The 6,000-nt window shown below is 44.6% G+C and overlaps 1 protein-coding gene across 3 annotated transcripts in view; it reads left to right on the top strand.

Annotated features, from left to right (window-relative positions):
* The first annotated feature begins 329 nt into the window (after positions 1-329).
* LOC133423172 (cadherin-20-like) overlaps positions 330-6,000 on the top strand; it is a 120,617-nt gene continuing 114,946 nt past the window's right edge. For 2 of the 3 annotated variants that reach the window (XR_009770808.1, XM_061713316.1), the window contains exon 1: positions 339-630. The gene's annotated coding sequence lies outside the window, so the exon portion shown is untranslated. Of the gene's footprint in view, positions 631-6,000 lie in introns of all 3 variants that reach the window. The other variant, XM_061713318.1, reaches the window with a different exon arrangement.

Here is a 6,000-nt window from a genome sequence, read left to right as displayed (position 1 = left end):
AAAGTGCTCCCCGTTGATGGAAGTGCGGGGACCACAAAGTTAATAGACTATCAGCTCTCCTAAAAAGAACTGATTGTAGCACTCAGGGGGGTCACAGGCGCAGCGGGGACGGGGTCGTGGCGACAGTGAGAGCCCAAGAAAAACTGGAGAAAGAGAGTATTTTTGAGTCCTGCGGGTTAATACGGAGACTTTCAGCCACAATTGCCGTGTCTAAACATTCATGAGCAGAGGGAGGGAGGGAGGGAGGGAGGGAGTGTCGGCGAGGAGGGAGGGAGGGGAGGAGGGGGAATGGATGGAGCAGCAGCTCAGCGCTCAGACACATGAGGGAGAGCTGCTGTGCTGAGCTCGTCCACATCGCTCTGAGCAGGTAGAGGCGGCGGAGGCAGGAGGCAGGAGCTCTCTCTTCACCTGAACATCACTTCTTCTCACACTTCTCTCGCCCCCGAGTGCAGGAAGGGAGCTGGGGTGAAGAGGAGAGGTGTCAGCTGGACTTCTCTCACCAAAACAAGCACCATCAGCCTCCACACAGCACTTGTGAGGGAGGGGGGGACCAAAGTGAGAAAACTGCAGTGGCTCCAAGGGGAGAGAAGTTCTGAGCGTCTCCCTGAACTCTGGAGAGGGTCTCAAAAGGTAGGACTTCATTACTTATTGTTACCATCCACGTCATAAAACCCACAGGGTGACTGCGACAACCTGTGACACGGTGAGTCAGAGCTGCAGTTCACCGGTCGTGGGGAGCCACATGTGGTGGCAGGAAGTTGGAAAGCAGAGGGGTGGAAGAGGATGAGATCAGCGCTAGAGAGAATGAGCGGAGGAAGAAATACATGAGTGCGAAGGAAAGTTGGGCTGAGAAAAGACCAAAGATGAAAAGAGGAGGAGGGATGGAGGGCTGAAGTGGCAGGGGCTCGCTGGCAGCCAGCTCGGTAACCAAGGCAGCTGACGTGAGGGGGAGCCAACAGGGGACAGTGGGATTTCTATTTTTCACCCTCGCCATGATACGGCGGGGCTCTGCCAAGTCCCCTGCTTCATCCCCCACGGACAAAGATTTCATTGTGCGTCGCTGCGACTGAATCCATTAAGCATCTTCATGTACTCTCTCCCCCCCGGCTGCTCCTTTCCTCTTCCCGTACGGGCTTGTCTGCTCCGTCTCACTTTCATTACAGCCCAAATTGGCTCCGTAATCAGCGACCGCTCAAGTTGCATCAACAGTTTTGTTTCCTTACGCCTCTGCTGTAAAAACGATAAACACACTCGAAAGGTTCTCGGGGAGGGGGGGGACGCGTTAATATCAGGAGGAAGCGTTTTCCTCAGCACCAGCACCAAAAGTTTATCGACCTCTCTCCTCAGGATGCCAGAAGGGCTTGCCGGGGTCCGCGGGAGATTTACGACACGGCGGCTTGGCAACTTTGCTGCCATTGTGGGTATTTGGGGGGATTTTACAAGCCAGAGAGGGCTGTGAAATCCTTTTGGCTGCAACGAATGAACAGACTTCGATGCTGTAAATGCAGCAGAGAAATGCAAGATTTATGGAGTGTGTCTCAAAACCTTTTCCTCGGAGACAAGGGATCATGTTGAAGCAGCTATCTTTAACATTATCTCATTCATGATTATGGATACTTTTACAAGTTTTAATGAACTCTATAGAGTCACTTAGCTGAATATTTTGGTTTAACACATAAAATTATGGTTTTTTGGGTCAGAATTATCATTCGTTGGCTCATGAAAGCTAAATAATTTAAACAAAAAGCAGCAGACTAAGTAAAAAGCAAAGATAAGATGGACTGCTGCTAACTCGTCTCATCTGAATATGTGTATATTCGCAAAGAAATTAAAAAGGTGATAAAATGTCAGTGAAATGTTTGCAGCTTGTTTTCGCTGCCCCCAAGTGGTCAAAAGTGAAATTGCTCTAAGATAAAATTGTGACAATTAAAGCAACGTCAGGGTTTTTTTTTACGCTAGAATAAAAGGTTTCATTTTCCTTTTCAGGAATATTGATTTTTAAATTTGGACCCCTGTCCAGGTCATCTTTGAGAAGTTATGGTGCAACGTTTTGCGTCAATGATGAAACTCAAACATTGAATAAAGGCTAAAAGACTTTATTGCAAGGAAATCATGCTTGGCTTTTTCAAGGAAGCAGTTTTGTTACCAAAATAAAAGTCGACGAAGGAGACACACGAAAACGTCGACATGGCGTTACTGCAGGTTTGCCCAGGTCATTGATTGATTGACACATGAGCTACAGTTGACATCACGATAGAGGTGAAAGTAATGATGGAAGAAAGAGGAAAGGAAATATGAGCCAGTAACCAAGCAAGACACCCAACATGGACAACAGCTTAACCTCCACACATTAAGGGAGCCGGATATGTGTTCCTTAGTGTAAGTTTAACATCTCCACTGAGTCAATATTGATGTTGATGTTGATGTTGATGTGACGACGGTACGGTGTGTTTTGGTTAAGAGTAGGGGATTTGTACCCTCCTCCCTCAGGGATTAGTCAGAACAAAGCTGTCAAGTTAAACATGGAGCTACGCGTTACATTAATGGGAGAAGATAATACGGGCTTGTGGTAATTAAGACAAGCGTAATTTGATCAGACATACGAGGATGTGCAGCCTGCTGGGAATTTAGCTTATTCATGGAGGATAATAGTTAAATGCTTTGGCAATTTAGAAACTTGCCACCTTTGCAAAAGCCTAATGTTATTCCTTTCATCAGCGATGGGCGTCCTGCAACACTGAGGCTCCAACTTCTGTATCCGAGTGAGCAGTCGAGGGATGGATCTGGATACCCAGATATCCGGAGGTCTGTTTCTTAGGTAGACATTAGTTTTTAAATTTGATTATCCTTTTTTTCCCTTCTTTGCTGCTTCCTCCCTTATTGTTGGTTGTGAACGGCACCTGCAGAAATGCTTCAGGTCAGCGGTTCAGGGAATGATGGCAAGCTCAGACACAGGATTTCTGACACACTTTAAACTGAAAGACGAGTTGGCAAATTAACTTCTCCCTCATTGTGATTATTGCTGTAAAAGATTGTTTTTATCCACATCACACATCATGTAACGTCCAACACTACCCGGAGAACTCACAAATGCAGGAAATGAAATGCCACCAAATGCTTAAGAATCTACTCTTACGGTATATACTACATCTTTTTAAACTTGGTTGTTTTTGATACACTGAAGTCATGGCAACTATCATGAGAACATCGTAAAAGTATAAACTGGCTGTCAACGTCTTCTAAAGGGCAGGCAGTTGCTAACTTCTGAACAGGTCCACATTTAGCTGGTAAGTCAAGCATTTGTAGTGTGCTGTAGGTACACCTGTGTTGGGACTGTTGGATTATAGTTTTAGTTTTACATTTGGAGATTCAACCTGCTTTTTCTGGTGGTTAGTGTTTAACCCAAATCATACACATGTGATGCTGACCCGAATGTATTAACAGGACCTCAGGCTGATAATGAGACTTCTGTCATTGTTAGTTTTATTTACATCCATCCATCCATCCATGCTTCAATCCATCCATCTTAGGCCAGGCAAGTTTATCTGTAATGAAGGTTTTATGTACACGTTCAAATTGCTTTACAAAAAAACATTTTAAAAAATGCCTCAAAAAGTAAAAGTTTAAAAGCAGAATTAAAGACAGATGTACAAATAAACCAAATAAAGGTTGTAGTACATTTCAGAGATTACTGAATCACTGCAGTAAATAAAAAAGGTTTTTAGCTATGGAGAGTTTCAGCAGCCTTGATGCATTCTGGGAGTTTGTTCCACGGGTGAGGATTAAATGTTTGGTTTTAACTCTGGGTACAGAAAGTAGGCGTGACCCTGACAACTTGATGTTTCTGGTTGGTTCATGATGAACCAGGAGATCAGAGATGTATTTTGGTCTGAGAACATTCAGATATTTATAAACCAGCAGCTGGAGTTATATGGTCCACTCTACTGGTCTTAGTGAGGACTCGGTCTCTTGGTCTTAATGAGGACTCAGATCTCTGTCTTTTTGAGGACTCGGGTCTCCTGGTCTTAGTGAGGACTCAGGGTCTCCTGGTCTTAGTGAGGACTCAGATCTCTGTCTTAGTGAGGACTCAGATCTCTGTCTTTTTGAGGACTCGGGTCTCTTGGTCTTAGTGAGGACTCAGATCTCTGTCTTTTTGAGGACTCGGTCTCTTGGTCTTAGTGAGGACTCTGGTCTTTTGATCTTAGTGAGGACTCGGGTCTCTTTGGTCTTAGTGAGGACTCGGGTCTCTTTGGTCTTAGTGAGGACTCTGGTCTCCTGGGGCCTCATGTACTAAAAGTGCGTGGATTTCAACGTGAATCCGTGCGTGGAATTAACAAAACCGCAAAAATTCATATGTACAAAGCTGTGCGTACGCCCAAATCCACGCAGGTTTCTCTGTACATCCCAATCAGCGTGGATTTGAGCGCACATGCAGGAGCACAACACTCCGCCCCGTCTCCTCCCTCAAATATATGTTTGAATATGATAATGAACATAATTATCCATTAAAAACTGCTCATCCTAACAAGAAATGTTCAAAAACAGGTCAAACAAATAAAAAAAAGAAAACATCGGCTGTGTCGGACTCCAGTCCTCGAGGGCCGGTGTCCCTGCAGGTTTTACATGTTTCCCTGCTTCATTGCACCATGATACAAGTGACTGTGTCATCAACAGAACTATCCAGACTTTGATGACAAGTTGGTGACGATGATTAATTAGAATCAGGTGTGTTAAAGCAGTGAAACATCTAAAACATGCAGGACACCGGTCCTCCTGGGATTCAGTTTGACACCTACATTATGGTGTTCTTTGCTTTGCGTTGCGTTCGGTGAAGAGTTTTGGTTTTATTATAATCGTACGGGTTTGTAAATGTTTATGGGCAGCGTTAGTGCATCATTACACTCTGCTTTTCTTGTTTGTATTTTAAGAACCGACACCAGAATTTTTGGTGGATGAAAAACGGCTCCTCGTTTTGCTTTATTGTCATGCTGACGCATTAAGACCAATGTACACGTTTATTAAGGCTTACACATTGTGGATGTCCGCGATCACCTCTCTCATAAGTATAACAATGTGAACAACATGGATTTATATTTAAAACATGAAGCATCACGATCTGATTCCTCCGCTGCAGAAATAAAGACAATTTGTGCCGACGGGATTATCGAGGTGCAAACGTGAGAAATAAAGAGCAAAATTGCTGTAACTCGAGTGTTTCATCCGCAGGAGGAGAGACCGGTCTAGATCCCGGTGTCGTGTCAAAGAGTGATTGCCTGCCAGAATCTGATTTCTCCCATAAAAATGGGTCTTTTTTACCTGCCAAATATTGATTGAAGGCCAAATACAGTTAATGAAAAGTTGTTTCTGTCTAAATATGACTTGATCTCATTCTTGAGTTTCATAATCTGAAAATCTGACGTTTTAGCGCTCTCGCTCAACGGGCTGCTGTGCGCGCTCCCGCGGCCACAAATCAGAAGAAATCAGATTCTGGCAGGAAATCCCTTTTTGGCACAACAACACCGGTCCATCACGGGAGAAACACTTTCTGGATCCTGCAGAACCTGCAGCCGACCCCATATCAGACTCTGAAAGTTGCCTAAACATTCAATAAAAACGTATTTCATGCTGAATCACATCAGTTCGCAACCAACCTTTCCGTGACACCTTTTTTTTATTTAAGACATCTTTACAGAAGCGGTTTTTGCTGCAAAATGTATTTTAATGTTTTTCTGTCCAGACACAGTTATGGGATGTTTAAGATCTGGCTTTAATCTCCAGTAGTCGTCCCATACGGTCGTCATGGTGACAGAGATGTCCGACCTGCAGCTCCAGCTGAAAGCATCATGTTGGTCTGAACCGGAGCAGCTGGTCCAGTTCAGGCAGAGATCCAGGAGGATCCTCTTGGTACCTGAACCAGCTGATGGTCCAGTCTTAGTCCTGGACCAGCAGATCCAGACTAAACCAGCTGATGGTCCAGTCTTAGTCCTGGACCAGCAGATC

The sequence above is a fragment of the Cololabis saira genome, chromosome 22 (assembly GCF_033807715.1).
Source record: "Cololabis saira isolate AMF1-May2022 chromosome 22, fColSai1.1, whole genome shotgun sequence".
NCBI classification, from domain to species: domain Eukaryota; kingdom Metazoa; phylum Chordata; class Actinopteri; order Beloniformes; family Belonidae; genus Cololabis; species Cololabis saira.
The sequence above is the reverse complement of the archived record's forward strand: the minus strand, read 5'-3'. Positions and strand labels throughout refer to the sequence as shown.